General features: G+C 53.9%; 1 protein-coding gene across 5 annotated transcripts in view; it reads right to left on the reverse strand.

Annotated features, from left to right (window-relative positions):
* SCMH1 (Scm polycomb group protein homolog 1) overlaps positions 1 to 7,287 on the reverse strand; it is a 59,497-nt gene extending 52,210 nt beyond the window's left edge. For all 5 annotated transcript variants that reach the window (XM_061480320.1, XM_061480319.1, XM_061480317.1 and 2 more), the window contains exon 1: positions 7,173 to 7,287. The gene's annotated coding sequence lies outside the window, so the exon portion shown is untranslated. The remainder of the gene's footprint in view (positions 1 to 7,172) is intronic.
* Between the last annotated feature and the right edge of the window lie 11,164 nt (positions 7,288 to 18,451).

The following is an 18,451-nucleotide window of genomic DNA, read 5'->3' on the forward strand; positions in this document are numbered from 1 at the left end:
ATGGGGCAGCCACAGCTTCTCTGGGCACCCTGTGCCAGCGCCTCAGCACCCTCACAGGGAAGAGCTTCTGCCTAAGAGCTCATCTCAGTCTCCCCTCTGGCAGGTTCAAGCCATTCCCCTTGGCCTGTCCCTACAGGCCCTTGTCCAAAGCCCCTCTCCAGGTTTCCTGCAGCCCCTTTAGGCACTGGAGCTGCTCTGAGGTCTCCCCTTAAGGAGCCTTCTCTTAAGGGCTGCAGGAACAGTCACATGCTTCTGGTAAAACACCACAAAGCAGGGAAACATGAGCCCTGGAGTTAACACTCGGCACATACTAGTAGCTAGAAAACACAGTAAGAAGCAGGGTAACTGTTACAGAGCTCTTCATGCAATGCAGACAGCTGCAGTATCATTCCTGCTCTATGGGCAGGAATCCAGGCTCTGCCACGAGTAACTCATCCCAGGAAAAACCTGAGAGTGCCTTGTCCCTTTTTAAACCCTTTGTGAGGAAAACCATCACAGCCCATAGTGCAGAACTGCAGATCTCGCCCTGAAATGCATCCTGACAATTCCAGCAATGACTGACATGAATATGTTATGAGAATGCTCGTGGCCTGGAGAGGGACAGGACATCAGCTGCAGATGCACACTTCATAGAATGCTCAATCACAGGCTAAAGAGACAAAACCCACCCCAACAAAGAACAACGTTCTGCTCCTTCCTACTAAGCCATGGTGACACTACTCGGCATCGTCAGCAGCAGCAGCTCTAGGTGATGTTTTGAAGTCATGGAACTTTTTAGGTCATCTTGTTGATTTGATCAAATGTATAAGTATGCAAAGCCTCTGCAAGACAGAGAGGTGCTACATGAGACAACGGGGGAATTGTGATGTTCAGTGTTAACAAAACACACCTCACCTCGAGCACCACGTTCTCCCTGACATCAGCACACAGCAAGGACAGTTATGGCCAGTACAATCCAAGCAACTGGGACATGGGCTTCCTGGCCACCACAGATGTGTTATTAAATACAGGAGAGCCAGCAGACACTGCACACAGAAGGGAAAGGTGGGAAGGAAGATCAGCCTCTATACAAATGATTGCTCTTACATTCACAGCTTGGTTCTTTGGTAGCCTGCCAGAGAGAAGGTGAAATGTCAAAATGATGGGGTTAAAGTACAGCAATCCCAGCCTGAAATCAAGCAAAGCTCCTTAATCATCCAAAGAGTCAGGCACTGCAGGAGTCTGCTCAGGAAAGTGAATCACCAGCATTGGAAATCTTTAAGAACAGCTTAGGCAAAGCTCTAGGAAACACTGCGGGCAGGTAAACCTTCAAGGTCACTTCTAGAGACACCGAAACAACCAAGACTTCCTCCATCAGCACATACCTGATCACACAGCACACAACCACTGCAGGATTTGATGGGCTGGAGCGTTTTTGTCTAAATTTGCTGGAACAAGACCAAAAAAAGCCCCAGAGCAAAGAGGCAGCGTGTGGAGAGCTTATTTTTAGCAAGTGCAATTGGTGCAACTTCCTCCTTGGTCCACACCAAGCCCTTCTGCCTGCTTACTTTGCCTCAAGTAACACCCTGCCTGCAGAGAGCAGGGATTCCTCCCCCCTTCCATGTGCCACTTGGGCAGGAATGGCCACGCTGCAGCAACAGAGGGGTGCAGGGAGGGGAGGTGCTCCTGCAGTGGCAGCACGGAGAGGACACCAGATGATGCCCTGACACACTGCAGAGCCCTTACAGCACATTCAACCCAAGCCGGGGAGCCAACCTCACCCTAACACAGGCACCTCTGCAGCCCAGCTGGTTTCAGGGACATAAAGCAGCATGGTGTGGATAGTGTTCCAGGAGCCACAGCCAAGCCTGGAGCTCGTCCCTGTCCCCCCACAATGTGTGTGCAGCCTGGCTGGGCTCTTAAGGCCTCCCTGCGGCTGGGGACACTGGGAGGGCAGCAGCCTCTGGCAGGCAGCCCCAGGAAGCTCTCCCAGAGGGAGCAGGGAGGGAACACAAATCACTCCCCCCCGTTCGTTGGAGGCACAGCTGGAAGCATGTCCCACCACTTCAAACACTCAGCGTGATGGGAGGAACAGGGGAGGGAAAGAGAGGCCCAGGAGCAGGGGATAAAGTGCAGCCAACACAGAAAGGGGAGGTCAGGATGGCTAAAAGCCGGTTCTGAGCACTGGCAGTGCTGCCTCTTCCAGGCGGGCGGCAGGAGGGTGATGGCAAACGGCATCCAAAGAGGCCGCAGCTCACTCAGGCTGCGCTTTTCCCTCTGCGCAGTGCTCTGTCAGTGCTGAACTGAGACAAACAGCACGAGCTTCCTCCAGCTCCTCCCCCATCCCAGACACAAATTCCTTGCTGGAAAGCAACTGCTCTTCCCAGCAGGACTTTTCCCTGGAGCCAAACATCAGCAGTACTCCAGAGGAGCTCCGAAGGGTGCATCTACCCCTAGCAAACTGCCAGCAGACGCAGCTCCAGCAGCTTGTGAACCAAATGTGTTGCCTCCTCACCACATCCAGTAGAAGGGACCTGAAGCAGTGTCCAGCACAGCACTGGACATTCCTCCCTGGGAGAGGGAGGAATCTCATGTTTCTCCACGGGCAAAGAAGGAACTTCACAAATTTCCACTGGCATCTACTACGGTTTCCGCTGTTAAAAACAAACCGGAGCCACAGGGAGGCTTCTGGAGTGTTCACACTGTGTCAGCCTGGAAAACCTAAGAGTTACTCAGAGCATGTCAGCTGGGAAGAGGCACCTCCAAAGGAGGCAGGATCTGAGCTGCTGCTACCATCTGATTTACAACACGTACCAAAAAACCTGTGAGCAAGGAATGGAGAGGGATGAGAGGGGGAAACAAACAGCGCTGAACTCTCAAGTCACTTCTATATCATACTGGTTAATGGCCATAACAACATTTCTGCTCATTTCCTTATCTCCAGTGACCAGTGGAGCTGCAAGAGTGACTTACATAGATCTCAGCAAGAGGTGTGCTGGTAGACAGCAGCTTATGACACCCCTCCATCCACCTGGCCTGTGGGACCAAGCTGCCACACAAACAGCAGAAGCAGCCAAAAAAGTGAATCTCTTCCTTCAGTTCACAGGCAAATTCTTGATTTTCACTCAGGATGAGTATGCATAAAGCCACGAGGCCATGCACAGGCACCAACTCTGCTGAAACCCCTGCTCCAGCAGCAGAAATGTTTGGTAGGTGTCTCAGCAAACCTTGCTGATTGCACCACTGTACATCACAGCATCCACATCTGCTGGGGGGACGGCTGTCAGAAACCTCTGCAGAAGAGCTGAGCATTATTCTGGGGTTTAAAGGGCATTTAATGCAGATGGAAATCTCTGGGAATGAAAGCTTCCAGCACCAGCCAGGCTGCAGCCATGTCCCTGGTCCTGACCTCTCCTTCGGCTTGGTGAGAGCTCACAGCTGAGCTAACAGAGCTGGCTCTGCAGGACAGGCAGCAAGGAGCAAAGCTTCACAACAAGAGGTGCTGGTGACCCCCAGTGCTCAGGTGCCCCCCACCACATACTGGTTGGACACCGATGTGGACAAGACCTGTTTGCTCCAAGCCCAGTGAGACCTGGTGATACACACAGCAGATCCCATGTGCTTCCCACTCCTTTCAGACTCTCATTATCACTTTAAACACTGAGCAAGCTTTTTGTAAGTCTCCACTGTTCAGCTTGGTAAGAAAGTTGTTTACAAATATATTAAAAATATGACTAGACCTTGGCATCCTGCAAATCGTGGAATCCCAGCCTGGTTTGGGTTGGAAAGGACCTGAAAGCTCATCCAGTTCCAACCGCTGCCATGGGCAGGGATGCCTCACACTAGACCGTGTCACCCAAAGGGCTGTCCAACCTGGCCTTGAACACTGCCAGGGACGGGGCAGCCACAGCTTCTCTGGGCACCCTGGGCCAGCGCCTCAGCACCCTCACAGGGAAGAGGTTCCTTATATCTAACCTGAACTTCCCCTGTTTCAGTTTGAACCCATCAGCCCTTGTCCTACCACTACAGTCCCTGATGAAGAGTTCCTCTTCAGCACCCTTCAGATGCTGGAAGCCGTTCTGAGATCTACACGCAGCTTCTCTTCAGTGTTGCTCATGTCCTGCAGCTTGGAGGGCACATGCTACACCAGGGTGTAATGCTGGGTTGGAAGAGGGGGTCAGAGTTACCGTTCTGTTACACAGAGTTTAATTGTAGGGATGATTTTTTACCTGGGCATGTTACTGAGCTATACAAAATAGTAGTATTACAGGAAATTAACCACCCTGCAAGAGCAGCTGGCAGCCAGAGCTGCTACTCTGCCCTTAGTGCCTCTTGCTTTACTCCTGCAGGCCACCCTGTTAGGAAACTTTGCAAACACAAATGGTCGAGGGAGCTACTAGAGATCTGTTTGTCTCATCACAAACTGCATTCAGTTACAGCCAAGGAAAAGAAACGGAACAAAGGCAGGGGGTGAGATACAAACATTATGGCTTTAAGAGACTCAAACATGCCAAGCTTTAACTTACACCAGCTCTGAGCCCACACTGCTAGCACGCTACTCCAGGTTGTACACATTGGAGCTCACTGAGCACGCCAAGTCCTTTGCCACAAATGCACAGTTTAACATGCAAACATCTGATCATTCTTTCACATAACAGTGCTTACATGTACCCAAAACAGGGTCCTTTGGGCCCACTTATACGATTACCCCATTAACACGGTCCTGCCAAGCTCAGCCTGACCACAGTGCCTTAAGGAGAGCCCAGAGAGGGGCAGAGATCAAACCCATGTGAAAAGAGCAGAGAAACAGAGCTTGTTCTGCTTAGGAAGAGGAAGAAAAAGACTTCAAATGAACTACAGAGATGTCAGGAGCAGAATGTCCTCCATGTGCCCTGGAGATCAGAGAGGAAGGAACAGGCCTGAAGCTCAAGACAAAGGTTTCAATTAAACCCCATAAACTCTCTCTCTTGGCAAGGAGGCCCAAGTGTCAGCGTGCATCATGTGTGCAACTTCACATACAGGATGTGAAATTGCCAGCAGGAAGGGCCTTAAAAGAAGCAGCTTTACTCAGGAAGGGTTCAGATGTGGACCTGACCTTATCCTGGGCTGGCTCTGGGGCTCCTCACCAGACAATGTCCAAGGCTATGAAACAAAGTGCCAGAGATGCCTTTAAATTAGATACACAGCAAGGACACAACCCCCATACTACTCACATCCAGTCTGAAACACAGCTGTTTGATGAAGAACATGACCACTTTATACCCCAACAGCATCTTTCATTTAAAGACACCAAACTATGCTGCAAAAGTCACCAAGTTTCCAGAGAAGCGACTCAAACATTAAAATCTGAGACACAGGAAAGCCAGGGGGCACAGCTCATAATGTGCAGGGGATGACACTCATGCTCTTTTTCCAAACCCTACATTTGCTTTCTTTTCATTAACTAACCACCTGATTTAATACCGACTATTAGACTAAAAAGCAGACCATAAAGATGCAGCTTTAGCATTTCCTAAGATGTAAACACCAAAAAAGGAAGATGAGGGTCAGTGTATCTCAAAGCACACTTTAACCTTTCATACAACAAATACTTTAAATAGCACAGGAACATCTGTATTTCCTCACACCATCGTAAAGGATTCCCCTATTTCTGCATTTTCATACCATCTGCTGGGCACGTCCTGAACTCCCCAACCTGCAGCCCCCGGCAGCTTGTCCTGAGCACAGGTTTAGCACTGAGCTCGCTGTGAAGCACAAGGGAGGTATGAAACCAGCATCCCATAGTCCAAAGATTTCCAGCAAGTGCATGGGGACATCACGGCTCGGGCCAGCTGAGGTGTGAGGGTAAAAGAAGAGGAAGGCTGAGAGAAAGAGGAAGGAAGAGAGGAGAGAGGGGAGAAGGAAGGGGAGGAAGAGGAGAGGCAGCCGCAGCAGCTCTGTACAACTCGCTCAGGCAATTGAACAGAGGTGGGAGAGTGTTTTCCCCACTATTACTGGCTGCCGAGGAGGAGCTACCACATGGCTGTTCTCAGCCACTCAGTGCACAGTGCTTGCTATCAACAACAACAGTAAACAGAAAGGGAGCCAAAAATCAAAGCTGGGTACCCCGGAGCTGGGTCTCCACATCCTGCCTTTACCCATGGAAACGATTAGGTTAGGATCCAGCTGCTGAGCTTAGAAAGCATGTGAGGCCAAAAAGAGCCAAGCTGCTCGGCGCATCCCAAACTTAGGCCGCCTGTTCTCATTCTCTAATTGTCAAGGCTCCAAACTGGTGCCACGGTGTCACACAGGAGCTTCAAAGAGCCAAACGTGCGGCAGGAGCCAGCCTGACGCCGTGTTCTTAAATACCTCACTGTGCAAAAACGCTCAGATCTTGTCTTACTCCCAGCTCATCTCCAGCGTTCAACTCGATGGGGCTGAGAAGGAAGCACAGACGGTTCCCTGCGGATGGTGGTTACGGGATTTCTCCATCCCATCCCTGGGATCACCCTGGACGCCTTTCAGTGTCGGGGTCCTCGCGGCGGGTCCCGCTCAGAGCATCGCTGCCCACTTCCCCAGCGCACCGGGGTTACAGGAGGCTTCCACTGATGTCCTGGAGGGCCAAAAGCCTCCCCCGGGCACTACCCGCAGGCGGGGAGAGAGGGCACCTCCGAGAAATCCTCCAGCACCTCGGTCTCGCTTCCCTTTCCACGCAAGAAGCGTCCGGCAGATAACGCCCAGCGCAGGGGGGAGCAGGGCAGGCTGCGCTCCGCACAAACCACCCGCAGGCCCTCGGGGGAACGGGGTAACCGCGGCCCGGTGCTGCCGCCACAGGAGCTCGGCCCCGGGCGTCCCCCCCCCCCCGCGCTGGCAGAGCCCTGCCCGGGGACACCTGGAAGAACAACAAAGCCCCTCGGAGGTGCCTCACCGGGCGCTACAGCTCGGCCGGAGAGAGGCGGCTGCGGGCAGCCGTGCGAGACCGGGGAGGCTCCGGAGGGGGGTCCCTGAGGGGCACCAACAGGTGCCGGCAGTGACAGGCCGCAGCCGGGCCCCGCGGGTAAGGCGGCGGCCGGGCCGCGCTGACAGGAGGGATCCATGCCGGGCCGGGGCCTGTCGCGCTGACCAGCGCGGAGCACGAGCGTCCGACCTCCCCGCCCGGCCTCCGGCAGCGCCTCACCGGGCCGGGCCGCACCGCGCCCCCCGCTCCCCCTCACCTGCGCGGCCGCTGCTCAGTCCCTCGCCGCCGCCATGTTTCCGACGCGCAGGGAAGGCGGGAGCGGCACCGCGCCGCCCCCTGCCGCTCGGGACGGCCCCGCCGCCTCGCTCGGGTGGCAGCCGAGATGGGCTGCGCTCGGCTCGGCTCGGTTCGGTTCGGATCTACTCGGCCCGGCTCGGGTCTACTCGGCCCGGCTCTACTCGGCTCGGGCCAGTTCGGCTGTGCTCGGCTCGGCTGTGCTCGGTACTACCCGGCTCTGCTCGGTTCTGCTCGGCTCTGCTCGCCCGGCTCGGCTCGGCTCGGTCCTCACGACCCCCCGCCATTCGGGTCTGGTCCTCACGCAGGGATGGACCCCGGTGCTTGCCCCACACTCCGGGCACGGGCAGCCCCTCAGCCCCTCACCGTGTTCCACACGGCTGGGGAGGACCCGCCTGTGCCCACGCGGGACACACTGGGTATGGGCAGACACCCCCCCCCCCCCCATGATCCCCAGCCTGAGGATGGATCCCCCAGTGCCCACTTGTGACCTTCTGGGCACAGGGCAGACCCCCACTGTGACCCCCAGCACCCACCAGAGACCCTCTGAGTACCACAGAGTGACATCCACCCCTGTCTGGATCCCCACTGGGGACAGTCCCGTGCATGGACGGGCCCCACTGGAGATGCCCTGGGGACAGGCAACCCCCAGATACTCTCTTTCCAGCTAGAGATGCCACAGCTAAACCTCGGTGCCCCCAGCATCCCCCCGGGTAAGACCCCTTTGACGCCCAGCTGAAGGATACCTCATACCACTGTTGCACTTCACTACCTTCATGGCAGCATCCGGAGAGACCCCTGTGCAAGCCAGCCCTGTGAGCAGGTCACCGTGGACCTTGGTAACCTCTCCTGACCAGAGGTGGACCCCTCTGTCCTGCAGAGCATCCGGAGTCTACACATGGCACTCCAAAACTCCCCCTCGCATCCCTTAGTGAGGGACCTCCCAAGCAACCAACGACAGCATAAGAGGAAATCACAGCATCCCAGACTGGTTTGGGTTGAAGGGACTTTAATGCTCATCAGATTCCCCCCCCCACCCCACCATGGGCAGGGACACCTTCCACTAGAGCAGGTTGCTCAAAGCCCCTGTGTCCAACCTGGGCAAATGGCCTCAAGCTGTGCTGGGGGATGTTTAGATTGGATAATAGGAGCACCCTATTCACCAGAAGGGTTGTGAAGCACTGGAATGGGCTGCCCAGGGCTGTGGTGAGTCCCCATCCCTGGAGGGATTTCAAAGACATGGAGATATGGCACCTGGGGATGTGATTAAGGGGTGGCCATGGCAGTGCTGGGTTAAGGGTTGGACTTGATGGTCTTAAAGGTCTTTTCCAAAATGGGTCTTTGGTTCTATGACTATTTGGCAGGGCCACCTTTGCCCCCACGACCCCCTGATATCCCATTGAGCCCCATGCACCAGCTCTGTCCATAGCAGAGCCCACTGTTCACCCCAAGCCCTGCTCCCTCCATCCAGTGTAGCCACCTCCCATCCTTGTCAGTCTGGGCCCAGCATTTCCATAGCCAGGTTTCCAGCTGCTATTTCCCATTTGCTCCCCACATATATTCTGCCTGCCTGGTTTGCTGTGCTGAAGGTCCTGCTTCCATTGTAAGGTATCATGACTAAAGAAAGCCATTCATCTTAAATAGCAACCAGGTCACGGCACAGCTGGAAACAGAGCATGAGATCATGTCCTCTCTCTGCTTGCTGGATTGCCTGGAGAAAGAAAGGCAAAACTATTGGGTCCTGGAGCTCCAGTTGTCATCTTCTGAGCTGCTCAGGTGAGTGGTCAGTGGATATAAAGGTCTCCTGTTGGGCAACAGTGACTCCTCACGACCCAGAGCTTTCACTGTGGCAATGGGGGCATCACTTTGGAGTGAGTCCCAGACATACGTGACAAGCCTTCTGAAGGGAGAAAGCACCTGAACACTTTCCAAAGTGAATGCAGTAAACGGCCAATGTCTGAGTCTCTCCCTGAATGATTTGGGGTGTGTGTGTGTGTTACATGGAAACTTGTGTGGTTTTGGTCAAAACTGCAGCAGCAGATCAGCAGGACCATGCCTGGTGCATCCTGCAGTTGAGGTTGGGAAGGTTGTGCCTGAGAAAGCTCTGCCAAATGCGTTGTTACATGTGATGGAGGGAAGGTGAAGCCATCATTCATCTGTTTGCTTTCCTCTGCCAGATCTGTGGCACCTCCTGGTCCTGTCTAGGAACCATTGCTGATGCTGAGGTTGATGTGAGTGAGGGCTCTGGTAGAGGAGGCACCTTCCCACCACTGCCCATGGGCCAGCCTTTGAGCAGGGTCTGAAACCACCCCAGCCCATTCCCTTGGGGAAGTTAATGCCATCTCCTGCGTTGGGCTGAGGGCTGCAGGATTCCCAAGGCACAGAAATGGATGAATGGCCTCCAGTCTACTGAAGGCAAGGAGGAAAGGTTCTTGACAGAGTTTAAGGCCCTGACGAGCAGCACATCACCTGGCAGGACCTCCCATACTCTCCCTTTCCCAAAGCATTCACATACTGAGGCCAGCTGCTGAATTTACCTGGGGTAGGTCTTCCCCAAAGGGTTCACTTCTGTTCTGAAGACTTTGTGGGCTGGAAAATCACCTTTGTGTGGATACTAAAGTGGTGGGAAATTGCCTGGCTTCATGTCCCAGACATCTGCAGGCAGCTCATTTGCCTGTCAGAGCACACAAGTCTCTATAAGAAGTCTGCATCCTGCAAACCCCTGCAGCCCCTGTCTCCTCTCAGTGTCCTTGTGAGGCAAAAGAACTCATTTCCTCATGAGAACACGTCTCTTTCTCCTGTTTCTGATGGCTTTATTCAACTGTTTCTATCTTTTCCACATCCACTGTGAGCACCACGCCTGGGTGCAAAGCACTGAGGGGTCACCGTGCTGTGTTCAGGGCTCACACCCACCCTGCTCACCATACCCACTGCTGTCAGGTAGAGGTACCCAAATTTAACCTAAACCCCTAATTTAGAGCCCAAATTGAAGCTAAAAATCTGTTAAAGGCTCCCTCCTGCAGTCCAGGTTTGCTTTGCTCCCCCCTAACTTCTTCCCAGAGCTGCTGCTTTCTTGTGCACGGTTGCCTTTGCTGCTTAGCACCCCACCAAGCTGGGGTACATATAAATCCTTGTCCTCTTACTCTAATCTCTAACTGGACAGCGTGATCTGATTTCAGGCTGCCACCATAGCTCAATGCCAGCACCCTTCCTGTCTCAGCAATTGTCTGCTATCTCAAAAGCCTGCTATATACCTCCACCGACTCTTTAAGGATGCTGCTGTTTGGGATATCCAGGTTGAGGTGTACAAAATCAGTTCATTTTAAGTCTATGCTGTTTAAATATCTTGGCTACCAGCAGTCTTGAAAGGAAAATGATGCGGTTTCTCTGCAGAGGCAGACCTAAGGAAGTTATCAAACACCTGATTTGTTCATAAATTCCCTATGTCTATTAATAGACCCACACAGGTTTGAATTTCCTTTGTTCCTACCTCTTTCTAAGCATTTCCTTCTGTTGCTCTTTAATCCCACCAGCCACGAATACTTTCCCTAATAGCTTGTTTCGTCTGTTCATCCCCTTCACAGATTACTGCTTGTCTTCATCCAAGCCGACCTCTCATCCTCCCGTAGGGATTCCCCACTCAAGAGTCCTCTTTGATCCACCTATTGGAAAGAAACACCATTCCCCAGGACACAAGGAGCTGCTGCCATGGGTCATTAGCTGCTGCAATGGCTCTGGAGGGGCAGCATGGGGAGAGTCAATCATGTGGACTGCAGGGAAGGGGCAGTGGGGCCAGAAAAGAGCCAGGGCACGGTCGCTTGCTGCTCAGTGGCCTGTGTCCGTGCTCTCACTCATGCCAAGGGAGCCGAGGGATGCTTCCTGATGCTCCTGTATGCAGCTGACTATGGGAGAAGGTAAATCTGTGAGTGTCCTGCTCTCCTCTGCTTGGGGGGGGGGAACCCCCCCTTCAGCCCTGTGGGGCAACAGCACCAGATAATAAGGTAATAATAATACATTCTTGGAATGAGGAAACAGCTCATGTTGTGGGTTCAACTTATAGAATCATGGGATGCTTTGAGTTGGAAGGGACCTTAAAGCTCCTCCAGCTCCAACCCCTGCCACGGGCAGGGACCCCTTCCACTGGAGCAGCTTGCTCCAAGCCCCTGTGTCCAACCTGGCCTTGAACACTGCCAGGGATGGGGCAGCCACAGCTTCTCTGGGCACCCTGTGCCAGTGCCTCAGCACCCTCACAGGGAAGGCTTCTGCCTTATATCTAATATAAATCTACCCCTTTTCAGCTTAATTTGATTCATCTTCTCTTAAGTGGCCCATTGCATTTCTGGCATTGATTTGGGGTCATCTTGGACACATTGAACCTGGACTGATATAAAACTATTTCTATGTCTTGCCACTTGTTTGCCCTTCCTGCCCTTTGACACATACCTATCAATTTGGGATCATCATTCACTATTTCCCCCCATCTTTTTCAGTGAAACAGGATGGGATTCCAGCCATTGCTCTCTTCCCAGTGTTGTGACCATTCTGAGTACCTGGAAAAAAGGTTTCTCCAGGAAGACTCTGTCCCTGCTTGATTTTTGTGACCAAGTTTTTCCTCTTCCCAAACTGCCAATAGTTTGCAGCTCCTTCAAAGCAAGAAACTCACAGACTGCTGCTGGGGTCACCCTCCCACTGAGCACAGCACCTTTTGGTCCCTTCAGAAGAGGATATCCCTTGGGAATACAGAACAGAGGAATTTGATGCTAATTTAAAGCCCACAGAATCAATAAACCGGAACATAGAGTCCATGAGTGGATGAGGGATGCATGATTTTGGGAAGCTTTTCTTTGTGAGCCTGGTAGGAGTCCATCTAAGAATTGCCACAGCTCGGCTGGTTATCCCTGGGAAATCCATCAGGGATGAAGGTGCAAGCTCAATGCCACTGACTATTCTGATGTGGACACTCTGGAAAGCCTAAACCTGGGACTCAGGAGTTGTGAATGGCGAGATTTAGCAAGCCTTGAAAGCCTGGAAAATCCCAAGGGATTGGGGCATTTCACCATTGTCTGATGCTTTGAGAGAGGAAGCCACAAATCAAATGGTGGGAAGGATATTTGAGTTTCTACAGGTAAGTGTTGGCTGAGCAACAGAATTCCAGACTTTTGTCATGGAAATAGGCCTTGCTGGACAAACTCATGGTTTTTGCTATGGGAGATTGGGGCTGCTGAAAGCATCCACGCTGGCCCAGACCATGTCTGAGCAGTTTTAAGCAGGCACCTTGGCAGACTGGATACAAGCCAGACTGGAAATGGTACCAGCAAGGAAATCATTAAGTACTTTAAACTGGGAATGTTGAATGTTATCTATCTCTGGCTTCATGACAGAGCTCCCTGCCAGCACCTTGAGATGAAGGAGAGATGCTTTTCCTACTAGGACTAGAAATAAGAGCTATGGAGTAGCTATATTTATATTATAGCCTATAGCTTTATTAAGCTATAGGCTATAATAAGCTGTGGAGCTTATTAAAGATGTAGATGATGGAATCACTGTCCCTGGAAGTGTTCACACACCGCATAGACGAGGCTCTCAGTGCCATGGGTTAGTGGTGGCCTTGGCAGTGCTGGGGTGAGGGTTGGACTGGATGAGCTTGAAGGTCATTTCCAACCCAGCTGATTCTGTGATTCTCTGATTCTGTGATAATCATAGCATCTACAGCAACGTGCAGGTGACAGAAGGACTGAGCAGGACAGGTTAGGGCTGCAAAACCATCAGGATCACTAAATAGGCCCAATCCAGCCACTATGTTTGAAAAGGCATCCACAAAAGTGCATCTAAGAGCCAGGAAAACACATTTCCCAGGATGAGAGACTGTCTTACAAAGCATCATTCAGGGCGGCTTCAGTGCATCCGCCTGACATCGGGTTTATAAAAGGGGAATAGCAAGAAGGCAGGAATGACCTAGATCCTTCACACGGCATTGGGAAAGCTATTACAGGAGCGCTGCGGCAGCGCTGCTGTCAGCCTCCGACGAGGCCTGCAGGAGCACAAAAGAGGGATGGAAGGAAAGATGCAAAGCTCTTTTGGGTGCAGGAAAACACCCTTGACTCAAGGTCAAGGAGCTCTTCATGCTCGGCACAGAAAGCTGAAAGATCCTCACCAATGCGTGTTCCGACTGTGGGCAACGAGCTGGAGGGGCTGGGGATGGAAATGGGGTGATGGAGGGTGGTACCTGGGGTGGCCTGACTGGGGTGGGACATTTAGCATCTCCCATGGGCAGTGCTCTGGGACACGTCTTTGGGCTCTACCCCTTGGTGCTGGAACAAGGGAATTCCTGCACTGAAGCAGTGGTTGTGTTTAAACATCCCACACTGAGCAGCTGGTTTTACCTGCAGAAAGCCTTGCTGTGCCTCCCTCCAAATTACTGCAGGCTCTTCCCACCTGCAGACGGAGCACGATGGGCCCTGCTTCCTTCTGTGATGGAGAGTGTCTACAGAGCCCAGGAGGGATCTGCTCCTCAGGCTCGCAGTGACCTGAGGGGGTTCCATCTCACTCGAAGCGTGTGGTTTACCACATTCACCTGGGGGAGATCATGGGGGATCCCAGCAGATCCAGTGGCCCTGCTGGTCCCTTCCTGCTGGCAGCTGGGTCTTCGAGGAGTGAAATATCTAAGCCTCGCTGCAGTCTTTGGGCTCAGTAGAGAGTACTTGGGCAAAGCTGTGACCCCTGACAGATAAAAGCTGCAATAAGTGGTCTCTAATGGTTACTTTTGGCTCTCATTTCTGCAGCTCCTCTGTGGGTAGCAACTGCTGCTCAGCCCATTCATCTCTTCCAAATTAACTGTAATTATTTGCTGTTTGCATGTGAAGAGCCTCTCCGGGGTCCGCAGATCTCAGCTGCTTCTGCTCGCCCTGTGCGCAGCTGCCCGGATGGCCTGGGGGGAGCATCCTGCCCCTGGTGATGGTGGGGAAGCAGGGCCAGCCCTTGGTCCTTCCCATGGGGCTGGCAGTGCTCTGCATCAGTCGTGGTGCTGCCACGGTCCATGTCCCACCGAGCTCATCGCGTCGAGAGCTGACAACCAACCCTAGCCTGCATTTGCCTTTCTTATCGAATCCCAGCCTGGTTTGTGTTGGAAGGGCTCTTAAGGCTCATCCAGCTCCAACCCCTGCCACAGGCAGGGACACCTTCCACCAGAGCAGCTTGCTCCAAGCCCCTGTGTCCAACCTGGCCTTGAACACTGCCAGGGATGGGGCAGCCACAGCTTCTCTGGGCACCCTGTGCCAGCGCCTCAGCACCCTCACAGGGAAGAGCTTCTGCCTAAGAGCTCATCTCAGTCTCCCCTCGGGCAGGTTAAAGCCATTCCCTATCCCTATCACTGCCTGCCCTTTTCTCGTCACCCCTTGGCTGCATGCTCGCCTCAAGCCAGTTGGAAAATCCATTTTGGTGCATTAATTGGTGGGAGCTGCTCATTCCCATTACTGATGCTCTGCTGGGCGCTGCGGGGACGCTGCAGGCTATGGGGAGCTCCTGGGGTCGGACTTGTAAGAGCGTTTCCCAGGGCACCACTTCGTTTCCCTGCACACGTATCACTTGCCTATTTACTGCCCATCTCCACATACACAGAGATTGCATTAAAGAAAGAGGGGGGTGTTCCTCTGCAGTCCTGCTGGTAAATGGCTTACAGGGCTATTTCAGGACATGAACTTGGAAACCAGGCTGTTCACTATGGAAATGGGGCTGTATTTGCTTGCAGAAGTACTTTTCCTACGTAATGTCTTAGCTCTCCTCCGGACGTTGCTTTCAAACCCTGCCAGCTTGCTTAGGAGACTTGCAGGAGACATTTCCTCATCTTCCAGGGCTTGTGCAGGTTTGCATCAGTGGATCCCAGCCTGCTCAGGAAGGGCTGTGCTGTGCCTGGGTGCTGAATGCCTGGTTTTTCCTATCACTTCCACTCCAGCTTCAGGTTTTCGGTCCCCTTGTGCTTGTCCTCAGCTTGGGCACCTCTGGGGTCAACACAGGGGCTTGAGGCAAAGCACTGCAGTCCATGAACCTCCCTTGGGTAAACCAGGGCAGCAGAGAGAGGAGCCTTCTGCAAGGCCAGAGAGGTCTTTGCTCCTTAGAGCCGGCTGGAGATGCATCACTGCTGAAGCTGGGGGCATTTTTTTAACCCAAACAGAGATAAAGATGATTTTGAAGCCCTGGTAAAAGCAGCAGGTCTCTTGTGACCATCACCGCATCCCCATCTGTATCCTCCATCCGAGAGGATGCTCTAACACACCCAGCTGGGACTCTGTGCTAAACCCCGCTCCAACACTGACTCAGCACAGCCGGATTTCAAACTTAACCACAGCAGGTTGATTCCTTTCCTGCCTCTTAAAGCTCCGCTGCCTGAGTTCCTGCTGTGCTGCGGAGCTGGAGGCACAGGCACAAGGAAGGAGCAGGATGGCGCTGTGCAGGATGCTACAGGGGAACCAATGCTGAGCTTCCCGGTACCTCGCCTGGGTTTGGGCTGTTCCTTTGCTTTCGGGGCCAGGCACATCTGTTAGGTAATGGAAAGGCTCCCTCGCGGCTCTGAGTCACTGCTGGAGCACGTCAGTGCGAGGCTCCGGCTCCCTGATGTTAACCAGAGCTGGGCGGGTTTATGGAATGCTCAGGACACTCCTGACGTCGGGAGCAGATTCCTTGAGTCCCTCTGGAACCTGGAGCTGCTTCTGCACCGCGTGTGACTGGGCAGAGCCATGGACACGGCTGGTGGGGAACGGCTCAGGGATGGGGGGGTTCACTCTGGAGAAGAGAAGGCTCAGGGGGGACCTGATGGCTCCCTACAAGTGCCTGAGAGGAGGATGGAGCCAGGAGGGGCTGGGCTCTGCTCCCAAGGAACAAGGGATGGGACAAGAGGAAACGGCCTCAAGCTGCACCAGGGCAGGTTTGGATGGAGCTGAGGAACAATTCCTGCCCCAGAGGGTGCTCAGGCATCGGAACAGGCTGCCCATATCTGAGTACCTGGACCGGTGTGATCCTCTCTGCTGTGCTTCTGCCCTCCAAGGGCATCCATCCCCGAACGGAAGGGGTGAGGCTGGAGCTGTGTGAGCCCAAGCTGAGCTCTTCCTGCCCTGTTAGGCCTTAGCACAGGATGGCAGCAGCAACCTGCTGTAGGGCTAAAAGCTGCAGGTTGCTGCAGAAGAGAAACGCAGCCCCTAATAACAGCAAACATCCACCTCCTGCCCCTTTGTAGGAGGCAGTAAGTCCTGCCAGACCTTTGCCAGGAGGCTCCTGCATGGAGTAAGGGAGAGGTGAGCTCCTGCACTCCCAAGGTGAAACATCTCCAAACGACACACACTGGTCATGGCATGAATTAACAGGGACTGCTGGACGGTGTGGTTCCTGCGAGCGGAGGGAATGCTCTGCCTTCCCCCCAGCACAGGCATCTGTACAGGCAGCTGAAAGCACAAGAAGCACGGGCAGGGATTCAGGCTCTTGGAGGTAGAAAGGGACGCAGCTTCCAAGAGCTGATCAGAAACATAAATAGCTTGCAATGTGTGCTCTTTCGAAACCAGGCAGGGGAAGGATTCGCCACTGAGCCAGCTTTGTCCTTACTGCGCAGCACTGCCTCTTTCCATGCTTCTGTGGCACATTGAGGAGCCAGGCTGAGAGAGCTGGGCTGGGGCAGCCTGGAGAAGAGACGGCTCCTCAAGGGGAGACCTGAGAGCAGCTCCAGTGCCTGAAGGGGCTGCAGGAAACCTGGAGAGGGGCTTGGGACAAGGGATGTAGGGACAGGCCAAGGGGAATGGCTTTAACCTGCCCGAGGGGAGACTGAGATGAGCTCTTAGGCAGAAGCTCTTCCCTGTGAGGGTGCTGAGGCGCTGGCACAGGGTGCCCAGAGAAGCTGTGGCTGCCCCATCCCTGGCAGTGCTCAAGGCCAGGTTGGACACAGGGGCTTGGAGCAAGCTGCTCCAGTGGAAGGGGTCCCTGCCCATGGCAGGGGCTGGAGCTGGAGGAGTTTTGAGTTCCCTTCCAGCCCAAACCATTGCGTGATTCCATCATCTGCTTGTCTGGGCCTAAGGTGTGAGGAGGCTTCACCTCCCAGTCCTGCTGCAGTGCCCAGGCTGAGCAGCATCATCCCTCAAGCAGAGGGGACGGGGCTGGAAAACAGACACTGCAGGGAATGGAGATGAACGGGGCCCAACGCTCCGCAGTGCTCCCAGGTCTCCTGCCTGATGCCCTGGGATGCTGTTCCCTGGGATGCTCTGTTCCCTGGATGGTGGATTCCTGACTGAACTGGGGATGGGGATGGAGCAGCTGGGTTGTGCGGTAGCTGGAGCCAGAAGTAACGAGCCCCAGCCCTGCAACCTCCTTTGAGGTCACTGAAAGCCTCCCTTGAACAGGAGCAGCAGAACTGGGGCTGGTTTGGGCCTGGGTTAGGAGGTGATGTGCTGGGAGGAGGTCAGCGATGATGCTGTCAGCATCGGACACACTGGTCCAAGCCCCATCTCCATCCCCAGGGGTTGCTCAGGGCAGCACTGCACTGAGCTAACCAGCACCTCCGCTCCCAGAGGAGCACATTCCTATTCCAGGTTAATCAGACGTGGGAAGCTTGCAGGCTAGAGCTGTTACCATCCTGATGCTTATTAGAAAGCCTTCAGGAGTTTCAGCAACTGCTGCAGCCAATGCCAGGGCCCCCTTAGAGCCAGTTAAGATGCTCGTAATTGTCTGCAGCATCCAGCTGAGATTCCCACGTGCTGCCTGCGCCAGAGGATGAGCTGTCTTGGAAAAACCAAAGGAAAATCACCACGATGCTTTGGAGGATGTGAGGAGATGGGGATGATTTCCCCATTGTTTATAAGCAACTTCTTGTGCCCTCAGAAATGTTCAGCCCTGCAGCTGGAAGAGTCCATGGGGAGATGCTGGAGTTCAGCCCCAGTGTGGCCCTCAGGGAGGCTGTGCTGATGGGGGCTTGATGGACCCAGCAGTTCCAGCACCAAGCCCTGATACTTCAGCTCGTGGTTTGGATGGGTCACCAAGCTTTGAGATGGGAAATCAAGGGAGTTGTGGCATTAAGCACCCGGATGGGCAGGTGGCATTGGTGACCTGGGCCTAGGGAGGATGCAGGAAGGTGCAGGCAGGGCCACTGGTGCAGCAGCTCTCCAGAGCCTCAGGAGATGGTGTATGGCCATGATCCCACAAGATGGCACCAGCCGTTTGGTACAGAGCTGGAAGAGCCCGGCTGGAGATGTGGTTCAAGGATAA

This window comes from Pezoporus flaviventris, unplaced genomic scaffold (assembly GCF_033815535.1).
Source record: "Pezoporus flaviventris isolate CSIRO_AGI_PZ_B2104156 unplaced genomic scaffold, CSIRO_AGI_Pfla_v1 ptg000176l, whole genome shotgun sequence".
Lineage (NCBI taxonomy): Eukaryota > Metazoa > Chordata > Aves > Psittaciformes > Psittacidae > Pezoporus > Pezoporus flaviventris.